Below are 25,713 nucleotides of genomic sequence, written 5' to 3'. Positions count from 1 at the left end.
ACACTGCGAAATACGCTTTCTCTGCCTCCCATTGAAGTCAATGGGAGGTCAGATAAGGCATGTCGCTTCTTTTTGCCGCGAGGCATTGGGAGGCATTGAAATCAATGGGAGGCATTCTCGGGCCGTTTTTAACGAGTTTTTTGACGCGGTTTCCGCGTCAAAAAACTTGTCAAAATACTCAGTGTGAAAGGCTGGGTTTACACTGAGTTTTTTGCAGGCGGAAAATCTGCCTCAAAATTCTGTTTGGAAGTTTGAGGCAGATTTTCCTCTGCCTGCACGCCCATTTTCGCGGCATTTTTCGCCCCCAGCCATTGAGCGCCGTGGGCATAAAATGCAGCGAAATATGCTTTCTCTGCCTGCCATTAATGTCAATGAAGATAGGGCATGTCCCGTAAAACCGGCTCGCGGGAGAAAACAGGCATTTTCGGCCGTTTTTTTGTCGAGTTTCGCATAAAAAAACTTGTCAAAAAACTCTGTGTGAACATTCCCTTAGGGCTTATTCAGACGAACGTGTAATACGTCCGTGCTACGTGCGTGATTTTCACGCGCCTCGCACGGACCTATGTTAGTCTATGGGGCCGTGCAGACTGTCCTTGAGTTTCACACAGTGTGTGTCCGCTGCGTAAAACTCACGACATGTCCATTATTTGTGCGTTTCTCGCGCATCACGCACCCATTGAAGTCAATGGATGCGTGAAAATCACGCGCGGCACATAGAAGCCCTCCGTGTGACGCGCGTGATTCGCGCAACAGCAGTAAAAACTATGAATGAAAACAGAAAAGCACCATGTGCTTTTCTGTTTACAAACATACAAACGGAGTGTCATAATGATGGCGGCTGCGCGAAAATGTGTGTCATATGCTGCTGACACACGGAGCGGTTATGGACATTTTGCTCGCGCAAAACGCATACGCTCGTGTAAATCCAACCTTAGTGTGTGTTTTGAGTTCTTGGCGGTTTTTTTTAAAGGCTTCTCTATAGGACGTGAAAATCACCAGGAAAAAAAAATATATTTTAAAAAAGTTTGGCGTTTTAAACCGCCCCCCCCCCCCAAAAAAAGCTACAAAAAAACAGTATGAACGACAAATTTTTGTGCTTTTTACACAATTTTTTTAACAAATCGACAAAAATGACTCATGTTAATAAACCCTCGTATTTCGTCACTGACTTTTAGATAACATCTGGCCATAGTGGTTTTTGGCAAAAAAAAAAAAAAACACGTGAAAAATACCAAAAAAATGGGGCCTGGTTGAAGGGGGACCCCTTTATAGTAATCAATGAAGGTTCCGTGTATAGGTGATAAATGAACTTTACTAGAATACCCCTTTAAGTGCCCGTCTACCACATAAGTAGGCAGCACTACTATAAATGACACGTGGGTCGGGCATTGGGGGCTCAGCTGTTGGGCAGCGCATTTTTAGGGCACACATTTACATCAGATGTGAATATTCATCACTAAAGAATAAGAAATGTTCTCGTCGTGACCTCTTTGCGCAGGACTATTCTCTGAGCGTTATCCAGTCGCAGGTGTTGTTGACCTACTTACCCAATAATGAGGTAACGGGAACACGTAATCTGCTGTCAATGTCCTATAAATCCCATGCACACGTGGACAGCAAACACAGCTTGTGTCCATATGTGGGATGTAAATTCCTAATATTCGGGATTGTATACACAGCCAACAATTTTGGACCTAAATACAGGGCCAAATTAAGGTTGTAGGGGGAGGGGATCCCACCTCTGGGACCTGGACCCCATCTGATCCCCTATAGCAGCCTCTATACTGAACCATATAGGAGCTATGGAGAAACCAAGCCAGTGACCCCAAAGACTTATAAAGAGAGACCCACATGCCTGCATCCACCTGGGTTGGACAGGAGAGCCCGTGTCCTGAGAGGTGAGTAGTGTATACAAATAGTGAATGTCAGGGGTAGCACTAATAAATGACGGCCCTACAACAAACTCTTCAAAGGGTCCTGTCCCCTTTTCTTTTAAATTATGCTACAGGTTAACTTCCTCAGTACAGGTCCCTAGATCATTAATAGCTAATTAAAGGTTCATTAAATTAGATAGCTAGATAGATAGATAGATAGATAGATAGATAGATAGATAGATAGATAGATAGATAGATAGATAGATAGATAGATAGATAGATAGATAGATAGATAGATAGATAGATAGATAGATAGATATGAGATAGATAGATAGATAGATAGATAGATAGATATGAGATAGATAGATAGATAGAGATAGATAGATAGATAGATAGATAGATAGATAGATAGATAGATAGATAGATAGATAGATAGATAGATAGATAGATAGATAGATAGATAGATAGATATGAGATAGATAGATATGAGATAGATAGATAGATAGATAGATAGATAGATAGATAGATAGATAGATAGATAGAGAGAGAGAGAGAGAGAGATAGATAGATAGATAGATAGATAGATAGATAGATAGATAGATAGATAGATCTGAACCCTGATAGACCAGTGCAGGCGTCATCTAATCAGTAGGACACTGAGGGCTCCTGGCAAACGGGCCATAAATGCCATGAACATTCCTGAGGGTCACAGTTGGCCCTTGACCCCTTTCATACAGTTTTATGTTACGTTTCCTCGTTTGTAAGAAATCTATTTGTATAAAAGCCACACAACCTACTGTATATCCGGCAGACAATGTTTAGGAGGCTTTTCCTTGAAATGGATAGATATAGGGCACGCTACAGTCCAATAATAGAAAGAAGCGCCAACCACGTTCCTAACATTGGGAAATTCCTAGCTGGTCTCTATTCAGACCATATTATACCCATCACATACCAATTAAAAATGAATTAGGAACTGTCCTAAAAATCATCCATATCCCATAATGTGTCGAGAAGAACAAACCTATAGAGTATGGCTAAAAATAATATAATGGTGCAGCTCAGTGGTTTATTACAATGATAGTCACCGATCATGTGACGGCTGTGACCCAACAAAGACGGCAGTGAGGAGGGTGAGGAAAGGCTTAGTCACACTTGGCAGGCAGAGATAATCATGTGACAAGGTCTCGTCCTGTTATTTCTTCTAATGTCTTAAGAATCAATAAGATTTAGCTGAAAATGACATCATAAAAATAATCCCCTCCCGGGACTTCCTTGGGGATAATATCTGAATAAAAGAGGTCCCTGCAGTGGAAAGAGTCATGTAGTGCCCACATTGCCCACGAGTACTATACGGTGCCCATATAGACAAAACACTGCCCACACAGAGGCCAAACAGTTTAGAGGATAGATAGACAGATATGAGATAGATAGAGAGAGAGATATGAGAGAGATAGATAGATATGAGATAGATAGATATGAGATAGATAGATAGATAGATAGATAGATAGATAGATAGATAGATAGATAGATAGATAGATAGATAGATAGATAGATAGATAGATAGATAGATAGATAGATAGATAGATATGAGATAGATAGATAGATATGAGATAGATAGATAGATAGATATGAGATAGATAGATAGATAGATAGATAGATAGATAGATAGATAGATAGATAGATAGATAGATAGATAGATAGATAGATAGATAGATAGATAGATATGAGATAGATAGATAGATAGATAGATAGATAGATAGATAGATAGATAGATAGATAGATGATAGATAGATAGATAGATAGATAGATAGATAGATAGATAGATAGATAGATAGATAGATAGATATGAGAGAGATTGATGGATGGATGGATGGATAGATAGATAGATGATAGATAGATAGATAGATAGATAGATAGATAGATAGATAGATAGATAGATAGATAGATAGATAGATAGATATGAGATAGATAGATAGATAGATAGATAGATAGATAGATAGATAGATAGATAGATAGATAGATAGATAGATAGATAGATATGAGATAGATAGATAGATAGATATGAGAGAGATTGATAGATGGATGGATGGATGGATGGATAGATAGATAGATAGATAGATAGATAGATATGAGATAGATAGATATGAGATAGATAGATAGATAGATAGATAGATAGATAGATAGATAGATAGATAGATAGATAGATAGATAGATAGATAGATAGATAGATAGATAGATATGAGAGAGATTGATGGATGGATAGATAGATAGATAGATAGATAGATAGATAGATAGATAGATAGATAGATAGATAGATAGATAGATAGATAGATAGATAGATACATAGATATGAGATAGATAGATGATAGATAGATAGATAGATAGATAGATAGATAGATAGATAGATAGATAGATAGATAGATAGATAGATAGATAGATATGAGAGAGATTGATAGATGGATGGATGGATGGATGGATAGATAGATAGATAGATAGATAGATAGATAGATAGATAGATAGATAGATAGATAGATAGATAGATAGATAGATATGAGATAGATAGATATGAGATAGATAGATAGATAGATAGATAGATCCGTCAGGGATGGTGGGTGATGGAGGCCCTGGGGCACATACAGCTGAATAGCACCCAGAGCGGGGATCACTTTGCCCAGATAAAAAGTACATTGCATTGTAGCAAGAATTTAGAACCTCTTCCCTCCTCCTCCAATTACTTTCTCCTGTAGTGATGTTGCCCTCTGCTGGCAGCTTTGTAAATACTGGTAGTAATGTCTCATTGACATTACTAATTTTGCTGTATTTCCAAGCTTAGGCGACCACTTAGTACTTGGCAGTATCGTGGAAGGGATAGCCGGGACAGCACTCAAAGTCTAAAACTATCCAAAAGAAAACAAATCTTAATTTTAACTTTAATAATTTTCGAGACTTCTGAATCGCATATATACCTGTCGTGAAACAATCCCAACGTCCGAGTGTAAAGAACATTCTGATGGGGGATGGGTATTTTGCCCTTGGTAGTTTCCTGTTTATGGAGAAATCTGCTCCCACATATAAAATAATTCTCATACATAATGTAAGGAGTTTATTCTGTGAAACTGATGTTTGTTCTACGGGAAAAGCAAAACCCTGTAGTAATGACGCTCGTATCACCTGGAAATCAGCAACATAATGCGAGGCCGCAACACAACCCACAACCAGAAATATCTGTGAGAAGTATTATAGTAGTTATATTCTTGTATGTAGGGGGCAGTATTATAGTAGTTATATTATTGTATGTAGGGGGCAGTATTATAGTAGTTATATTCTTGTATATAGGGGCAGTATTATAGTAGTTATATTCTTGTATATAGGGGGCAGTATTATAGTAGTTATATTCTTGTATATAGGGGCAGTATTATAGTATTATATTCTTGTATATAGGGGGCAGTATTATAGTAGTTATATTCTTGTATATAGGAGGCAGTATTATAGTAGTTATATTCTTGTATATAGGGGCAGTATTATAGTAGTTATATTCTTGTATATAGGGGGGCAGTATTATAGTAGTTATATTCTTGTATATAGGGGCAGTATTATAGTAGTTATATTCTTGTATATAGGGGGGCAGTATTATAGTAGTTATATTCTTGTATATAGGAGCAGTATTATAGTAGTTCTATTCTTGTATATAGGAGGCAGTATTATAGTAGTTATAGTCTTGTATATAGGAGGCAGTATTGTAGTAGTTATATTCTTGTATATAGGGGTCAGTATTATAGTAGTTATATTCTTGTATATAGGGGGGCAGTATTATAGTAGTTATATTCTTGTATATAGGAGCAGTATTATAGTAGTTCTATTCTTGTATATAGGAGCAGTATGATAGTAGTTCTATTCTTGTATATAGGAGGCAGTATTATAGTAGTTATAGTCTTGTATATAGGAGGCAGTATTGTAGTAGTTATATTCTTGTATATAGGGGGGAGTATTAGGGCATGACCACACATGGCGGAATTCCTCCGCAACTGTCCGCATCAATGCCGCACCTAATCCGGGTTGCGGATTACGGCTGCGGATCTGCACAAAATGTGCAGAAAATTGATGCGGACTAGCTGCTGCGGACTGCGGGAAAAGTGCTTCCCTTCTCCCTATCAGTGCAGGATAGAGAGAAGGGACAGCACTTTCCCTAGTGATAGTAAAAGAAATTCATACTTACCGCCCGTTGTCTTTATGACGCGTCCCTCCTTCGGCATCCAGCCCGACCTCCCTGGATGACGCGCCAGTCCATGTGACCGCTGCAGCCTGTGCTTGGCCTGTGATTGGCTGCAGCCGTCACTTACACTGAAACGTCATCCTGGGAGGCCGGACTGGAGACAGAAACAGGGAGTTCTCGGTAAGTACGAACTTCATTTTTTTTTACAGATACATGTATATTGGGATCGGTAGTCACTGTCCCGGGTGCAGAAACAGTTACTGCCGATCGCTTAACTCTTTCAGCACCCTGGACAGTGACTATTTACTGACGTCTCCTAGCAACGCTCCCGTCATTACGGGAGCCCCATTGACTTCCTCAGTCTGGCTGTAGACCTAGAAATACATAGGTCCAGCCAGAATGAAGAAATGTCAAGTTAAAAAAGCAAGACGCATCCGCAGCACACATGACATGTGCATGACAGCTGCGGACTTCATTGCGGAACTTTGAATCTCCATTGAAGTCAATGGAGAAATTCCGCCATGAGTCCGCCACTGCTCCGCAACAGACAGAGCATGCTGCGGACACCAAATTCCGCTCCGCAGCCTATGCTCCGCAGCGGAATTGTACGCATCGTGTAAACGAACACTGCTAAATTAAAGTGAAAGTCAATGGAGAAACGGCTCCGCTGCGGAATAACGCTGCGGAGTGTCCGCAGCGGAATTTAAGTGAAATTCCGCCATGTGTGAACCCGCCCTTATAGTAGTTATATTCTTGTATATAGGAGCAGTATTATAGTAGTTATATTCTTGTATATAGGAGCAGTATTATAGTAGTTCTATTCTTGTATATAAGAGGCAGTATTATAGTAGTTATATTCTTGTATATAGGAGGCAGTATTATAGTAGTTATATTTTTGTATATAGGGGGGAGTATTATAGTAGTTATATTCTTGTACATAGGGGGCAGTATTGTAGTAGTTATATTCTTGTATATAGGGGGCAGTATTATAGTAGTTATATTCTTGTATATAGGGGGCAGTATTATAGTACTTATATTCTTGTATATAGGGGGCAGTATTATAGTAGTTATATTCTTGTATATAAGAGCAGTATTATAGTAGTTATATTCTTGTATATAGGGGCAGTATTATAGTAGTTATATTCTTCTATATAGGGGGCAGTATTATAGTAGTTATATTCTTGTATATAGGGGGGCAGTATTATAGTAGTTATATTCTTGTATATAGGGGGGAGTATTATAGTAGTTATATTCTTGTACATAGGGGGCAGTATTGTAGTAGTTATATTCTTGTATATAGGGAGCAGTATTATAGTAGTTATATTCTTGTATATAGGGAGCAGTATTATAGTAGTTATATTCTTGTATATAGGGGGCAGTATTATAGTAGTTATATTCTTGTATATAGGGGGCAGTATTATAGTACTTATATTCTTGTATATAGGAAGCAGTATTATAGAAGTTATATTCTTGTATATAGGGGCAGTATTATAGTAGTTATATTCTTGTATATAGGAGGCAGTATTATAGTAGTTATATACTTGTATATAGGGGGGAGTATTATAGTAGTTATATTCTTGTATATAGGAGCAGTATTATAGTAGTTCTATTCTTGTATATAGGAGCAGTATTATAGTAGTTCTATTCTTGTATATAGGAGGCAGTATTATAGTAGTTATATTCTTGTATATAGGAGGCAGTATTATAGTAGTTATATTTTTGTATATAGGGGGGAGTATTATAGTAGTTATATTCTTGTACATAGGGGGCAGTATTGTAGTAGTTATATTCTTGTATATAGGGGGCAGTATTATAGTAGTTATATTCTTGTATATAGGGGGCAGTATTATAGTACTTATATTCTTGTATATAGGGGGCAGTATTATAGTAGTTCTATTCTTGTATATAAGAGCAGTATTATAGTAGTTCTATTCTTGTATATAGGGGCAGTATTATAGTAGTTATATTCTTCTATATAGGGGGCAGTATTATAGTAGTTATATTCTTCTATATAGGGGGGCAGTATTATAGTAGTTATATTCTTGTATATAGGGGGGAGTATTATAGTAGTTATATTCTTGTACATAGGGGGCAGTATTGTAGTAGTTATATTCTTGTATATAGGGAGCAGTATTATAGTAGTTATATTCTTGTATATAGGGAGCTGTATTATAGTAGTTATATTCTTGTATATAGGGGGCAGTATTATAGTAGTTATATTCTTGTATATAGGGGGCAGTATTATAGTACTTATATTCTTGTATATAGGGGGCAGTATTATAGAAGTTATATTCTTGTATATAGGGGGCAGTATTATAGTAGTTATATTCTTGTATATAGGAGCAGTATTATAGTAGTTATATTCTTGTACATAGGAGCAGTATTATAGTAGTTATATTCTTGTATATAGGGGGCAGTATTATAGTAGTTATATTCTTGTATATAGAGGGCAGTATTATAGTAGTTATATTCTTGTATATAGGGATAGTATTATAGTAGTTATATTCTTGTATATAGGGGGCAGTATTACAGTAGTTATATTCTTGTATATAAGAGTAGTATTATAGTAGTTATATTCTTGTATATAGGGGCAGTATTATAGTAGTTATATTCTTGTATATAGGGGGCAGTATTATAGTAGTTATATTCTTGTATATAGAGGGCAGTATTATAGTAGTTATATTCTTGTATATAGGAGCAGTATTATAGTAGTTATATTCTTGTATATAGGAGCAGTATTATAGTAGTTATATTCTTGTATATAGGAGCAGTATTATAGTAGTTTTATTCTTATATATAGAGGGCAGTATTATAGTAGTTATATTCTTGTATATAGGGGCAGTATTATAGTAGTTATATTCTTGTATATAGGAGCAGTATTATAGTAGTTCTATTCTTGTATATAGTAGGCAGTATTATAGTAGTTATATTCTTGTATATAGGGGGTAGTATTATAGTAGTTATATTCTTGTATATAGTAGGCAGTATTATAGTAGTTATATTCTTGTATATAGGGAGCAGTATTATAGTAGTTATATTCTTGTATATAGGGGCAGTACTATAGTAGTTATATTCTTTTATATAGGGGCAGTATTATAGTAGTTATATTCTTGTATATAGGGGGCAGTATTATAGTAGTTATATTCTTGTATATAGGGGGCAGTATTATAGTAGTTATATTCTTGTATATAGTGGCAGTATTATAGTAATTATATTCTTGTATATAGGGGGCAGTATTATAGTAGTTATATTCTTGTATATAGGGGGCAGTATTACAGTAGTTATATTTTTGTATATAGGGGCAGTATTATAGTAGTTATATTCTTGTATATAGAGGGCAGTATTATAGTAGTTATATTCTTGTATATAGGGGGCAGTATTACAGTAGTTATATTCTTATATATAGGGGCAGTATTATAGTAGTTATATTCTTGTATATAGGGGCAGTATTATAGTAGTTATATTCTTGTATATAAGGGGCAGTATTATAGTAGTTATATTCTTGTATATAGAGGGCAGTATTATAGTAGTTATATTCTTGTATATAGGGGGGCAGTATTATAGTAGTTATATTCTTGTATATAGGGGGGAGTATTATAGTAGTTATATTCTTGTACATAGGGGGCAGTATTGTAGTAGTTATATTCTTGTATATAGGGAGCAGTATTATAGTAGTTATATTCTTGTATATAGGGAGCTGTATTATAGTAGTTATATTCTTGTATATAGGGGGCAGTATTATAGTAGTTATATTCTTGTATATAGGGGGCAGTATTATAGTACTTATATTCTTGTATATAGGGGGCAGTATTATAGAAGTTATATTCTTGTATATAGGGGGCAGTATTATAGTAGTTATATTCTTGTATATAGGAGCAGTATTATAGTAGTTATATTCTTGTACATAGGAGCAGTATTATAGTAGTTATATTCTTGTATATAGGGGGCAGTATTATAGTAGTTATATTCTTGTATATAGAGGGCAGTATTATAGTAGTTATATTCTTGTATATAGGGATAGTATTATAGTAGTTATATTCTTGTATATAGGGGGCAGTATTACAGTAGTTATATTCTTGTATATAAGAGCAGTATTATAGTAGTTATATTCTTGTATATAGGGGCAGTATTATAGTAGTTATATTCTTGTATATAGGGGGCAGTATTATAGTAGTTATATTCTTGTATATAGAGGGCAGTATTATAGTAGTTATATTCTTGTATATAGGGATAGTATTATAGTAGTTATATTCTTGTATATAGGGGGCAGTATTATAGTAGTTATATTCTTGTATATAGGAGCAGTATTATAGTAGTTATATTCTTGTATATAGGAGCAGTATTATAGTAGTTATATTCTTGTATATAGGAGCAGTATTATAGTAGTTTTATTCTTATATATAGAGGGCAGTATTATAGTAGTTATATTCTTGTATATAGGGGCAGTATTATAGTAGTTATATTCTTGTATATAGGAGCAGTATTATAGTAGTTCTATTCTTGTATATAGTAGGCAGTATTATAGTAGTTATATTCTTGTATATAGGGGGTAGTATTATAGTAGTTATATTCTTGTATATAGTAGGCAGTATTATAGTAGTTATATTCTTGTATATAGGGAGCAGTATTATAGTAGTTATATTCTTGTATATAGGGGCAGTACTATAGTAGTTATATTCTTTTATATAGGGGCAGTATTATAGTAGTTATATTCTTGTATATAGGGGGCAGTATTATAGTAGTTATATTCTTGTATATAGGGGGCAGTATTATAGTAGTTATATTCTTGTATATAGTGGCAGTATTATAGTAATTATATTCTTGTATATAGGGGGCAGTATTATAGTAGTTATATTCTTGTATATAGGGGGCAGTATTACAGTAGTTATATTTTTGTATATAGGGGCAGTATTATAGTAGTTATATTCTTGTATATAGAGGGCAGTATTATAGTAGTTATATTCTTGTATATAGGGGGCAGTATTACAGTAGTTATATTCTTATATATAGGGGCAGTATTATAGTAGTTATATTCTTGTATATAGGGGCAGTATTATAGTAGTTATATTCTTGTATATAAGGGGCAGTATTATAGTAGTTATATTCTTGTATATAGAGGGCAGTATTATAGTAGTTATATTCTTGTATATAGGGGCAGTATTATAGTAGTTATATTCTTGTATATAGAGGGCAGTATTATAGTAGTTATATTCTTGTATATAGGGGCAGTATTATAGTAGTTATATTCTTGTATATAGAGGGCAGTATTATAGTAGTTATATTCTTGTATATAGGGGCAGTATTATAGTAGTTATATTCTTGTATATAGGGGGCAGTATTATAGTAGTTATATTCTTGTATATAGGGGGCAGTATTACAGTAGTTATATTCTTGTATATAGGGGCAGTATTATAGTACTTATATTCTTGTATATAGAGGGCAGTATTATAGTAGTTATATTCTTGTATATAGGGGGCAGTATTATAGTAGTTATATTCTTATATATAGGGGGCAGTATTATAGTAGTTATATTCTTGTATATAGAGGGCAGTATTATAGTAGTTATATTCTTGTATATAGGGGCAGTATTATAGTAGTTATATTCTTGTATATAGAGGGCAGTATTTTAGTAGTTATATTCTTGTATATAGGGGACAGTATTATAGTAGTTACACTACCGTTCAAAAGTTTGGGGTCACCCAGACAATTTTGTGTTTTCCATGAAAACTCACACTTATATTTATCAAATGAGTTGCAAAATGACTAGAAAATATAGTCAAGACATTGACAAGGTTAGAAATAATGATTTTTATTTCAAATAATAATTTTCTCCTTCAAACTTTGCTTTGGTCTTGGAATGCTCCATTTGCATCAATTCCAGCATTGCAGACCTTTGGCATTCTAGCTGTTAATTTGCTGAGGTAATCGGGAGAAATTTCACCCCATGCTTCCAGAAGCCCCTCCCACAAGTTGGATTGGCTTGATGGGCACTTCTTGCGTACCATACGGTCAAGCTGCTCCCACAACAGCTCTATTGGGTTGAGATCTGGTGACTGCGCTGGCCACTCCATTACAGATAGAATACCAGCTGCCGGCTTCTTCCCTAAATAGTTCTTGCATAATTTGGAGGTGTGCTTTGGGTCATTGTCCTGTTGTAGGATGAAATTGGCTCCAATCAAGCGCTGTCCACAGGGTATGGCATGGCGTTGCAAAATGGAGTGATCGCCTTCCTTATTCAAAATCCCTTTTACCTTGTACAAATCTCCCACTTTACCAGCACCAAAGCAACCCCAGACCATCACATTACCTCCACCATGCTTGACAGATGGCGTCAGGCACTCTTCCAGCATCTTTTCAGTTGTTCTGCTTCTCACAAATGTTCTTCTGTGTGATCCAAACACCTCAAACTTCGATTCGTCTGTCCATAACACTTTTTTCCAATCTTTCTCTGTCCAATGTCTGTGTGCTTTTACCCATATTAATCTTTTCCTTTTATTAGCCAGTCCCAGATATGGCTTTTTCTTTGCCACTCTGCCCTGAAGGCCAGCATCCCGGAGTCGCCTCTTCACTGTAGACGTTGACACTGGCGTTTTGCGGGTACTATTTAATGAAGCTGCCAGTTGAGGACCTGTGAGGCGTCTATTTCTCAAACTAGAGACTCTAATGTACTTGTCTTGTTGCTCAGTTGTGCAGCGGGGCCTCCCACATCTCTTTCTACTCTGGTTAGAGCCTGTTTGTGCTGTCCTCTGAAAGGAGTAGTACACACCGGTGTAGGAAATCTTCAGTTTCTTGGCAATTTCTCGCATGGAATAGCCTTCATTTCTAAGAACAAGAATAGACTGTCGAGTTTCACATGACAGCTCTCTTTTTCTAGCCATTTGGAGAGTTTAATCGAACCCACAAATGTAATGCTCCAGATTCTCAACTAGCTCAAAGGAAGGTCAGTTTTATAGCTCCTCTAAACAGCAAAACTGTTTACAGCAGTGCTAACATAATTGCACAAGGGTTTTCAAGTGTTTTCTAATCATCCATTAGCCTTCTAACACAGCAAACACAATGTACCATTAGAACACTGGAGTGATGGTTGCTAGAAATGGGCCTCTATACACCTATGTAGATATTGCATTAAAAACCAGACGTTTGTAGCTAGAATAGTCATTTAGCACATTAACAATGTATAGAGTGTATTTCTGATTAATTTAATGTTCATTGAAAAAAACTGTGCTTTTCTTTCAAAAATAAGGAAATTTCTAAGTGACCCTAAACTTTTTAACGGTAGTGTATATTCTTGAATACGGGGGCAGTATTATAGGAGTTATATTCTTGTATATAGGGGGCAGTATTATAGTGTTATATTCTTGTATATAGGGAGCAGTATTATAGTAGTTATATTCTTGTATATAGGGGCAGTATTATAGTAGTTATATTCTTGTATATAGGGGTCAGTATTATAGTAGTTATATTCTTGTATATAGGAGCAGTATTATAGTAGTTATATTCTTGTATATAGAGGGCAGTATTATAGTAGTTATATTCTGGTATATAGGGGCACTATTATAGTGGTTATATTCTTGTATAGAGGAGCAGTATTATAGTAGTTATATTCTTGTATATAGGGGCAGTATTATAGTAGTTATAGTCCTGTATATAGGGGGCAGTATTATAGTAGTTATATTCTTGTGTATAGGAGGCAGTATTATAGTAGTTATATTCTTGTATATAGGAGCAGTATTATAGTAGTTATATTCTTGTATATAGGGGGCAGTATTATAGTAGTTATATTCTTGTATATAGGAGCAGTATTATAGTAGTTATATTCTTGTATATAGGAGCAGTATTATAGTAGTTATATTCTTGTACATAGGGGGCAGTATTATAGTAGTTATATTCTTGTATAGAGGAGCAGTATTATAGTAGTTATATTCTTTTATATAGGGAGCAGTATTATAGTAGTTATATTCTTGTATATAGGAGGCAGTATTATAGTAGTTATATTCTTGTACATAGGGGGCAGTATTATAGTAGTTATATTCTTGTATATAGGGGCAGTATTATAGTAGTTATATTCTTGTATATAGGGGGCAGTATTATAGTAGTTATATTCTTGTATATAGGAGCAGTATTATAGTAGTTATATTCTTGTATATAAGGGGCAGTATTATAGTAGTTATATTCTTGTATATAGGGGCAGTATTATAGTAGTTATATTCTTGTATATAGGGGACAGTATTATAGTAGTTATATTCTTGTATATAGGAGCAGTATTATAGTAGTTATATTCTTGTATATAGGGGACAGTATTATAGTAGTTATATTCTTGTATATAGGGGGCAGTATTATAGTAGTTATATTCTTGTATATAGAGGGCAGTATTTTAGTAGTTATATTCTTGTATATAGGGGACAGTATTATAGTAGTTACACTACCGTTCAAAAGTTTGGGGTCACCCAGACAATTTTGTGTTTTCCATGAAAACTCACACTTATATTTATCAAATGAGTTGCAAAATGACTAGAAAATATAGTCAAGACATTGACAAGGTTAGAAATAATGATTTTTATTTCAAATAATAATTTTCTCCTTCAAACTTTGCTTTGGTCTTGGAATGCTCCATTTGCAGCAATTCCAGCATTGCAGACCTTTGGCATTCTAGCTGTTAATTTGCTGAGGTAATCGGGAGAAATTTCACCCCATGCTTCCAGAAGCCCCTCCCACAAGTTGGATTGGCTTGATGGGCACTTCTTGCGTACCATACGGTCAAGCTGCTCCCACAACAGCTCTATTGGGTTGAGATCTGGTGACTGCGCTGGCCACTCCATTACAGATAGAATACCAGCTGCCGGCTTCTTCCCTAAATAGTTCTTGCATAATTTGGAGGTGTGCTTTGGGTCATTGTCCTGTTGTAGGATGAAATTGGCTCCAATCAAGCGCTGTCCACAGGGTATGGCATGGCGTTGCAAAATGGAGTGATCGCCTTCCTTATTCAAAATCCCTTTTACCTTGTACAAATCTCCCACTTTACCAGCACCAAAGCCACCCCAGACCATCACATTACCTCCACCATGCTTGACAGATGGCGTCAGGCACTCTTCCAGCATCTTTTCAGTTGTTCTGCGTCTCACAAATGTTCTTCTGTGTGATCCAAACACCTCAAACTTCGATTCGTCTGTCCATAACACTTTTTTCCAATCTTTCTCTGTCCAATGTCTGTGTGCTTTTACCCATATTAATCTTTTCCTTTTATTAGCCAGTCTCAGATATGGCTTTTTCTTTGCCACTCTGCCCTGAAGGCCAGCATCCCGGAGTCGCCTCTTCACTGTAGACGTTGACACTGGCGTTTTGCGGGTAATATTTAATGAAGCTGCCAGTTGAGGACCTGTGAGGCGTCTATTTCTCAAACTAGAGACTCTAATGTACTTGTCTTGTTGCTCAGTTGTGCAGCGGGGCCTCCCACTTCTCTTTCTACTCTGGTTAGAGCCTGTGTGTGCTGTCTTCTGAAGGGAGTAGTACACACCGTTGTAGGAAATCTTCAGTTTCTTGGCAATTTCTCGCATGGAATAGCCTTCATTTCTAAGAACAAGAATAGACTGTCGAGTTTCACATGACAGCTCTCTTTTTCTAGCCATTTGGAGTGTTTAATCGAACCCACAAATGTAATGCTCCAGATTCTCAACTAGCTCAAAGGAAGGTCAGTTTTATAGCTCCTCTAAACAGCAAAACTGTTTACAGCGGTGCTAACATAATTGCACAAGGGTTTTCAAGTGTTTTCTAATCATCCATTAGCCTTCTAACACAGCAAACACAATGTACCATTAGAACACTGGAGTGATGGTTGCTGGAAATGGGCCTCTATACACCTATGTAGATATTGCATTAAAAACCAGACGTTTGTAGCTAGAATAGTCATTTAGCACATTAACAATGTATAGAGTGTATTTCTGATTAATTTAATGTTCATTGAAAAAAACTGTGCTTTTCTTTCAAAAATAAGGAAATTTCTAAGTGACCCTAAACTTTTTAACGGTAGTGTATATTCTTGAATACAGGGGCAGTATTATACGAGTTATATTCTTGTATATAGGGGGCAGTATTATAGTGTTATATTCTTGTATATAGGGAGCAGTATTATAGTAGTTATATTCTTGTATATAGGGGCAGTATTATAGTAGTTATATTCTTGTATATAGGGGTCAGTATTATAGTAGTTATATTCTTGTATATAGGAGCAGTATTATAGTAGTTATATTCTTGTATATAGAGGGCAGTATTATAGTAGTTATATTCTGGTACATAGGGGCACTATTATAGTGGTTATATTCTTGTATATAGGAGCAGTATTATAGTAGTTATATTCTTGTATATAGGGGCAGTATTATAGTAGTTATAGTCCTGTATATAGGGGGCAGTATTATAGTAGTTATATTCTTGTGTATAGGAGGCAGTATTATACTAGTTATATTCTTGTATATAGGAGTTGTATTATAGTAGTTATATTCTTGTATATAGGGGGCAGTATTATAGTAGTTGTATTCTTGTATAGAGGAGCAGTATTATAGTAGTTATATTCTTGTATATAGGAGCAGTATTATAGTAGTTATATTCTTGTACATAGGGGGCAGTATTATAGTAGTTATATTCTTGTATAGAGGAGCAGTATTATAGTAGTTATATTCTTTTATATAGGGAGCAGTATTATAGTAGTTATATTCTTGTATATAGGAGGCAGTATTATAGTAGTTATATTCTTGTACATAGGGGGCAGTATTATAGTAGTTATATTCTTGTATATAGGGGCAGTATTATAGTAGTTATATTCTTGTATATAAGTCGCAATATTATAGTAGTTATATTCTTGTATATAGGGGGCAGTATTATAGTAGTTATATTCTTGTATATAGGAGCAGTATTATAGTAGTTATATTCTTGTATATAAGGGGCAGTATTATAGTAGTTATATTCTTGTATAGAGGAGCCGTATTATAGTAGTTATATTCTTGTATATAGGAGCAGTGTTATAGTAGTTATATTCTTGTACATAGGGGGCAGTATTATAGTAGTTATATTCTTGTATAGAGGAGCCGTATTATAGTAGTTATATTCTTGTATATAGGAGCAGTGTTATAGTAGTTATATTCTTGTATATAGGAGCAGTATTATAGTAGTTATATTCTTGTATATAGGAGCAGTATTATAGTAGTTATATTCTTGTATATAGGGGGCAGTATTATAGTAGTTATATTCTTGTATATAGGGGGCAGTATTATAGTAGTTATATTCTTGTATATAGGGGCAGCATTATAGTAGTTATATTCTTGTATATAGGGGCAGTATTATAGTAGTTATATTCTTGTATATAGGGATAGTATTATAGTAGTTATATTCTTGTATATAGGGAGCAGTATTATAGTAGTTATATTCTTGTATATAGGGGCAGCATTATAGTAGTTATATTCTTGTATATAGGGGCAGTATTATAGTAGTTATATTCTTGTATATAGGGATAGTATTATAGTAGTTATATTCTTGTATATAGGAGCAGTATTATAGTAGTTACATTCTTGTATATAGGGATTGTTTTATAGTAGTTATATTCTTGTATATAGGGGGCAGTATTATAGTAGTTATATTCTTGTATATAGGGGCAGCATTATGGTAGCTATATTCTTGTATATAGGGGCAGTATTATAGTAGTTATATTCTTGTATATAGGGATAGTATTATAGTAGTTATATTCTTGTATATAGGAGGCAGTATTATAGTAGTTATATTCTTGTATATAGGGGCAGTATTATAGTAGTTATAGTCTTGTATATAGGGGCAGTATTATAGTAGTTATATTCTTGTATATATGGGCAGTATTATAGTAGTTATAGTCTTGTATATAGGGGGCAGTATTATAGTAGTTATATTCTTGTATATAGGGGCAGTATTATAGTAATTATATTGTATATAGGGAGAAGTATTATATTAGTTATATTCTTGTACATAGGGGCAGTATTATAGTAGTTAAATTCTTGTACATAGGCGGTAGTATTATATTAGTTATATTCTTGTATATAGGAGCAGTATTATAGTAGTTATACTCTTGTATATAGGGGGCAGCATTATAGTAGTTATACTCTATTGGGTTGAGATCTGGTGACTGCGCTGGCCACTCCATTACAGATAGAATACCAGCTGCCGGCTTCTTCCCTAAATAGTTCTTGCATAATTTGGAGGTGTGCTTTGGGTCATTGTCCTGTTGTAGGATGAAATTGGCTCCAATCAAGCGCTGTCCACAGGGTATGGCATGGCGTTGCAAAATGGAGTGATCGCCTTCCTTATTCAAAATCCCTTTTACCTTGTACAAATCTCCCACTTTACCAGCACCAAAGCCACCCCAGACCATCACATTACCTCCACCATGCTTGACAGATGGCGTCAGGCACTCTTCCAGCATCTTTTCAGTTGTTCTGCGTCTCACAAATGTTCTTCTGTGTGATCCAAACACCTCAAACTTCGATTCGTCTGTCCATAACACTTTTTTCCAATCTTTCTCTGTCCAATGTCTGTGTGCTTTTACCCATATTAATCTTTTCCTTTTATTAGCCAGTCTCAGATATGGCTTTTTCTTTGCCACTCTGCCCTGAAGGCCAGCATCCCGGAGTCGCCTCTTCACTGTAGACGTTGACACTGGCGTTTTGCGGGTAATATTTAATGAAGCTGCCAGTTGAGGACCTGTGAGGCGTCTATTTCTCAAACTAGAGACTCTAATGTACTTGTCTTGTTGCTCAGTTGTGCAGCGGGGCCTCCCACTTCTCTTTCTACTCTGGTTAGAGCCTGTGTGTGCTGTCTTCTGAAGGGAGTAGTACACACCGTTGTAGGAAATCTTCAGTTTCTTGGCAATTTCTCGCATGGAATAGCCTTCATTTCTAAGAACAAGAATAGACTGTCGAGTTTCACATGACAGCTCTCTTTTTCTAGCCATTTGGAGTGTTTAATCGAACCCACAAATGTAATGCTCCAGATTCTCAACTAGCTCAAAGGAAGGTCAGTTTTATAGCTCCTCTAAACAGCAAAACTGTTTACAGCGGTGCTAACATAATTGCACAAGGGTTTTCAAGTGTTTTCTAATCATCCATTAGCCTTCTAACACAGCAAACACAATGTACCATTAGAACACTGGAGTGATGGTTGCTGGAAATGGGCCTCTATACACCTATGTAGATATTGCATTAAAAACCAGACGTTTGTAGCTAGAATAGTCATTTAGCACATTAACAATGTATAGAGTGTATTTCTGATTAATTTAATGTTCATTGAAAAAAACTGTGCTTTTCTTTCAAAAATAAGGAAATTTCTAAGTGACCCTAAACTTTTTAACGGTAGTGTATATTCTTGAATACAGGGGCAGTATTATACGAGTTATATTCTTGTATATAGGGGGCAGTATTATAGTGTTATATTCTTGTATATAGGGAGCAGTATTATAGTAGTTATATTCTTGTATATAGGGGCAGTATTATAGTAGTTATATTCTTGTATATAGGGGTCAGTATTATAGTAGTTATATTCTTGTATATAGGAGCAGTATTATAGTAGTTATATTCTTGTATATAGAGGGCAGTATTATAGTAGTTATATTCTGGTATATAGGGGCACTATTATAGTGGTTATATTCTTGTATATAGGAGCAGTATTATAGTAGTTATATTCTTGTATATAGGGGCAGTATTATAGTAGTTATAGTCCTGTATATAGGGGGCAGTATTATAGTAGTTATATTCTTGTGTATAGGAGGCAGTATTATACTAGTTATATTCTTGTATATAGGAGTTGTATTATAGTAGTTATATTCTTGTATATAGGGGGCAGTATTATAGTAGTTGTATTCTTGTATAGAGGAGCAGTATTATAGTAGTTATATTCTTGTATATAGGAGCAGTATTATAGTAGTTATATTCTTGTACATAGGGGGCAGTATTATAGTAGTTATATTCTTGTATAGAGGAGCAGTATTATAGTAGTTATATTCTTTTATATAGGGAGCAGTATTATAGTAGTTATATTCTTGTATATAGGAGGCAGTATTATAGTAGTTATATTCTTGTACATAGGGGGCAGTATTATAGTAGTTATATTCTTGTATATAGGGGCAGTATTATAGTAGTTATATTCTTGTATATAAGTCGCAATATTATAGTAGTTATATTCTTGTATATAGGGGGCAGTATTATAGTAGTTATATTCTTGTATATAGGAGCAGTATTATAGTAGTTATATTCTTGTATATAAGGGGCAGTATTATAGTAGTTATATTCTTGTATAGAGGAGCCGTATTATAGTAGTTATATTCTTGTATATAGGAGCAGTGTTATAGTAGTTATATTCTTGTACATAGGGGGCAGTATTATAGTAGTTATATTCTTGTATAGAGGAGCCGTATTATAGTAGTTATATTCTTGTATATAGGAGCAGTGTTATAGTAGTTATATTCTTGTATATAGGAGCAGTATTATAGTAGTTATATTCTTGTATATAGGGGGCAGTATTATAGTAGTTATATTCTTGTATATAGGGGGCAGTATTATAGTAGTTATATTCTTGTATATAGGGGCAGCATTATAGTAGTTATATTCTTGTATATAGGGGCAGTATTATAGTAGTTATATTCTTGTATATAGGGATAGTATTATAGTAGTTATATTCTTGTATATAGGGAGCAGTATTATAGTAGTTATATTCTTGTATATAGGGGCAGCATTATAGTAGTTATATTCTTGTATATAGGGGCAGTATTATAGTAGTTATATTCTTGTATATAGGGATAGTATTATAGTAGTTATATTCTTGTATATAGGAGCAGTATTATAGTAGTTACATTCTTGTATATAGGGATTGTTTTATAGTAGTTATATTCTTGTATATAGGGGGCAGTATTATAGTAGTTATATTCTTGTATATAGGGGCAGCATTATGGTAGCTATATTCTTGTATATAGGGGCAGTATTATAGTAGTTATATTCTTGTATATAGGGATAGTATTATAGTAGTTATATTCTTGTATATAGGAGGCAGTATTATAGTAGTTATATTCTTGTATATAGGGGCAGTATTATAGTAGTTATAGTCTTGTATATAGGGGCAGTATTATAGTAGTTATATTCTTGTATATATGGGCAGTATTATAGTAGTTATAGTCTTGTATATAGGGGGCAGTATTATAGTAGTTATATTCTTGTATATAGGGGCAGTATTATAGTAATTATATTGTATATAGGGAGAAGTATTATATTAGTTATATTCTTGTACATAGGGGCAGTATTATAGTAGTTAAATTCTTGTACATAGGCGGTAGTATTATATTAGTTATATTCTTGTATATAGGAGCAGTATTATAGTAGTTATACTCTTGTATATAGGGGGCAGCATTATAGTAGTTATACTCTTGTATATAGGGGCAGTATTATAGTAGTTATATTCTTGTATGTAGGGGGAGGTATTATAGTAGTTATATTCTTGTATATAGGGGCAGTATTATAGTAGTTATATTTTTGTATATAGGGGGCAGTATTATAGTAGTTATATTCCTGTATATAGGGGCAGTATTATAGTAGTTATATTCTTGTATATAGGATGCAGTATTATAGTAGTTATATTCTTGTATATAGGGGCAGTATTATAGTAGTTATACTCTTGTATATAGGGAGCAGTATTATAGTAGTTATACTCTTGTATATAGGGGCAGTATTATAGTAATTATATTCTTGTTTATAGGGGCAGTATTATAGTAGTTATATTCTTGTATATAGGGGGCAGTATTATAGTAGTTATATTATAGTATATAGGTGGCAGTATTATAGTAGTTATATTCTTGAAATCAATGGGAGGCATTTTCGGCCGTTTTTGACGCGTTTTCCGACGCAGTTTCCGCGTCAAAAAACTCTCTGTGAACTGGCCTTTACATGTGGACAGGAGTGGCGCTGTTTTTCGAAGAAAGCAGACATGTTTTTCTAATACTGATCAACCCCTTTAAGGTTAGTTGAAGCGGACAATTTCAGCAGATGGTCTATGGGGTTCGGGGGGAACCTGATTGTCCGCCGATGTCTGCCATTGAGCATTCGGCTGGCAGCTGTTTCAGGTGTATGGCATTTAACGTCTGTTTATGTAAATCTCACTTTGTTTCACACATTTGTGCACCCAGCAGGTGAGACCCCCCAGCACTGGCGGTGGACACAGGTAATACACATATGTCCTGAGTTCTCAGAGATGTTTGGAATGGATTGAATTTTTGCCATAGTTGAAGGAACCTGCTCTTCTGGATACATTAAATATAAACAATGGTAAGAATGTGGTAAATGAGGAGATGGAATCTCACTCGAGAACTGTTACAACCCTGATATCGGAGTGGGTAACCCAACAGGCCCAACACTGCAAAGTTTCTAGAGAGGACACTCTGGGACATATGTAGGTTGCCTTCATACAGGATGATTGAGACCATAGTGAACTATAGAAATTTGGTGGATCCCAACAGTCTAATGTCTAATGATGATGGTGCCCTGATGTCCCCTTTTAGGGGAAAACAAGGATCCAGCAAGTTGGATTTCTATTTATTCAAACCCATTGCTTTGCCAAAATAAATAGTGCTGGAAATGGGTGGCAGCCGCTGATCACTCCCCACCACTCCTAAAAACACATCTCTATTCAGACAAGCTAAATGTGGACGTTAATAGAGGAGTCAGGGATAATAAGGACAATCTAATGTCTATAACCAGCTTAAGTGGTATTTTGGTACGGTGCCCAGGCATTGGTGATCCAGTTGGGATTGAGTCTGGTCATATGTAACCCAAAGGTGCAGCACTAAGACTCTGATGTTCCATTGGTTGACTGTCCAGTCCCTGGAGACGTGGCAATACAACATGAAAAGCCCTAGTGAACCCGTGATGTAATATCCCACACTCTGTGTCCCATTCAGGGGCATAACTAAAATTCATACAGCCCCATAGCAAAATAAGATGGGCCCTTAATACCTAGTGACAGGAATAATACAGCATAAATAGCAATAATTCAAGGTATGGATAGTAGCACCATATATCAATAAACTCACATAGTAGTGCTAGATAGCAAAAAGCACAACAAAAAGGAACACTGTTCTTGCATCTGTGTGGGCCAAACCCTGGGGCCCATCGCAACTGCTAAGGCTGAAGCTACACCCATGGTCCCAAAGGTATAGCATAAAGATCCTGGTGGCCAAGTGTTGTAAAGTCAAGCACACTATGACCAAGCGGTGCAGCATAAAGACGCTAGTGTCCCAATAGTTTAATGTCTCCTTCATTGTCAACCCAGCATTTTGATGTCCAGTCCCAAATGATGCAGCATAAAACCCTGGTGACCTAGTGGTGCAATGTCCTGTACTCTGTGGTTGATGTCCTTTCCTACGTGCCCTATTTGTACAGAGTCCAGAACCTGGTCTGGTAATGACGGTTACCTTGTGGGTCTGTAGAACCACATCTAGTCCCTTGTGGTCTACTGGTGCAGTTCCTAGTCCCTGGTGGTCTAGTACTGCAGTGCCAAATCCCTGGTGGTCTACTGGTGAGTGCCCCCCTGGTGGTCTAGTAGTGCAGTGCCAAGTTCCTGGTGGTCTAGTGGTGCAGTGCCTAGTCTCTGGTGGTCTAGTGGTGCAATGCCCAGTCCCTGGTGGTCTAGTGGTGCAGTGCCCAGTCCCTGGTGGTCTAGTGGTGCAGTGCCCAGTCCCTGGTGGTCTAGTGGTGCAGTGTCCAGTCCCTGGTGGTCTAGTGGTGCCGTGCCTAGTCCCTGGTGGTCTAGTGGTGCATTGCCCAGTACATGATGGTCTAGTGGTGCAGTGCCTAGTCCCTGGTGGTCTAGTGATTATGTACCTAGTTCCTGGTTGTCTAGTGGTGCAGTGCTCAGTCCCTGGTGGTCTAGTGGTGCAGTCCCCAGTCTCTGATGGTCTAGTGGTGCAGTGCCCAGTCCCTGGTGGTCTAGTGGTGCAGTGCCTAGTCCCTGGTGGTCTAGTGGTACATTGCCCAGTTCATGGTGGTCTAGTGGTGCAGTGCCTAATCCCTGGTGGTCTAGTGATGCAGTACCTAGTCCCTGGTGGTATAGTGGTGCAGTGCTCAGTCCCTGGCGGTCTACTAGTGCAGTGCCCAGTCCCTGGTGGTCTAGTGGTGCAGTTTCCAGTTCGAGGTGGTCTAGTGGTGCAGTGCCCAGTTCGTGGTGGTCTAGTGGTGCAGTGCCCAGTTCGTGGTGGTCTAGTGGTGCAGTGCCTAGTCCCTGGTGGTCTAGTTGTGCAGTAATTAGTCCCTGGTGTTCTAGTGGTGCAGTGCCCAGTCCCTGGTGGTCTAGTGGTGCAGTTCCCAGTTCCTGGTGGATTAATGGTAAAGCAGCCAGCCGATGATGACCCAGTGGTGTTACCCAGCTATTCAGTGGATAGGAGAAGCTGTAACTGCACCTCTTACTGATGCTTTATATTACTGACTACCAATAAACAAAATGACCCATAACAAGCTATTTCAATAGTCAAGAGGTACTGGCACTGTGACAAAAATTGTCTCATCAGACAGGCCCTATTCTGGCCATGTCACTATGAGTAGATAGGAGCCTTTTCCATTTAGCAGCCTAGGAATAAGTGGTGTCCAAATGTTAGACAGCGATCATTCGCAGAAAGATCATAAGCACCCTGTAAAATCAGCATGATTGCTGGTAGGCTACGTTTTTAAACAGGAAAAAGACTAAGTTATATAAATTGGGGTTATTATTGGAAATAAGGAACCAAATAATATATTTTTGTAAAAAAAATATGAAAAACTATTTTTCACAGTTTATTTTCCATCTTAGTTACTAGAATCAAATAGTCCACTGACTGGGTAAATTAAAAAAAACAACAATGTTTTCAAACAAAAAATGTTACACCTAGAAAAACTGGATGTTTCACAATGAACAGAGAAAGAGACCATCACTTCTGGACAAACCACATTCCTCTGATCCACCTGAAACTCCCGAGACCTCACAGCAAAGGACAGAGGAGGAGCAGATCGATTGTGAGATAAAGGGTTTTATCAAAAGAAAGCCATTCACTTGAGGGTATGTGCACACACACTAATTACGTCCGTAATTGACGGACGTATTTCGGCCGCAAGTACCGGACCGAACACAGTGCAGGGAGCCGGGCTCCTAGCATCATACTTATGTACGATGCTAGGAGTCCCTGCCTCTCCGTGGAACTACTGTCCCGTACTGAAAACATGATTACAGTACGGGACAGTTGTCCTGCAGCGAGGCAGGGACTCCTAGCATCGTACATAAGTATGATGTTAGGAGCCCGGCTCCCTGCACTGTGTTCGGTCCGGTACTTGCGGCCGAAATACGTCCGTCAATTACGGACGTAATTAGTGTGTGTGCACATACCCTTAGGGTATGTTCACACGAGGGCGTCCGTTACGGCTGAAATTACGGGGATGTTTCAGCCTGAAAACATCCCCGTAATTTCAGCCGTACCGGCATGTGCAGGCGCTTGAACGTCGCGTCCATTACGGCCGTAATTAGCGCTGCTATTCATTGGAGTCAATGAATAACGGCTCCAATTACGGCCAAAGAAGTGACAGGTCACTTCTTTGACGCGGG

This window comes from Rhinoderma darwinii, chromosome 3 (assembly GCF_050947455.1).
Source record: "Rhinoderma darwinii isolate aRhiDar2 chromosome 3, aRhiDar2.hap1, whole genome shotgun sequence".
In the NCBI taxonomy this organism is placed as follows: Eukaryota; Metazoa; Chordata; class Amphibia; order Anura; family Rhinodermatidae; genus Rhinoderma; species Rhinoderma darwinii.
Note: the sequence above shows the minus strand (reverse complement) of the source record.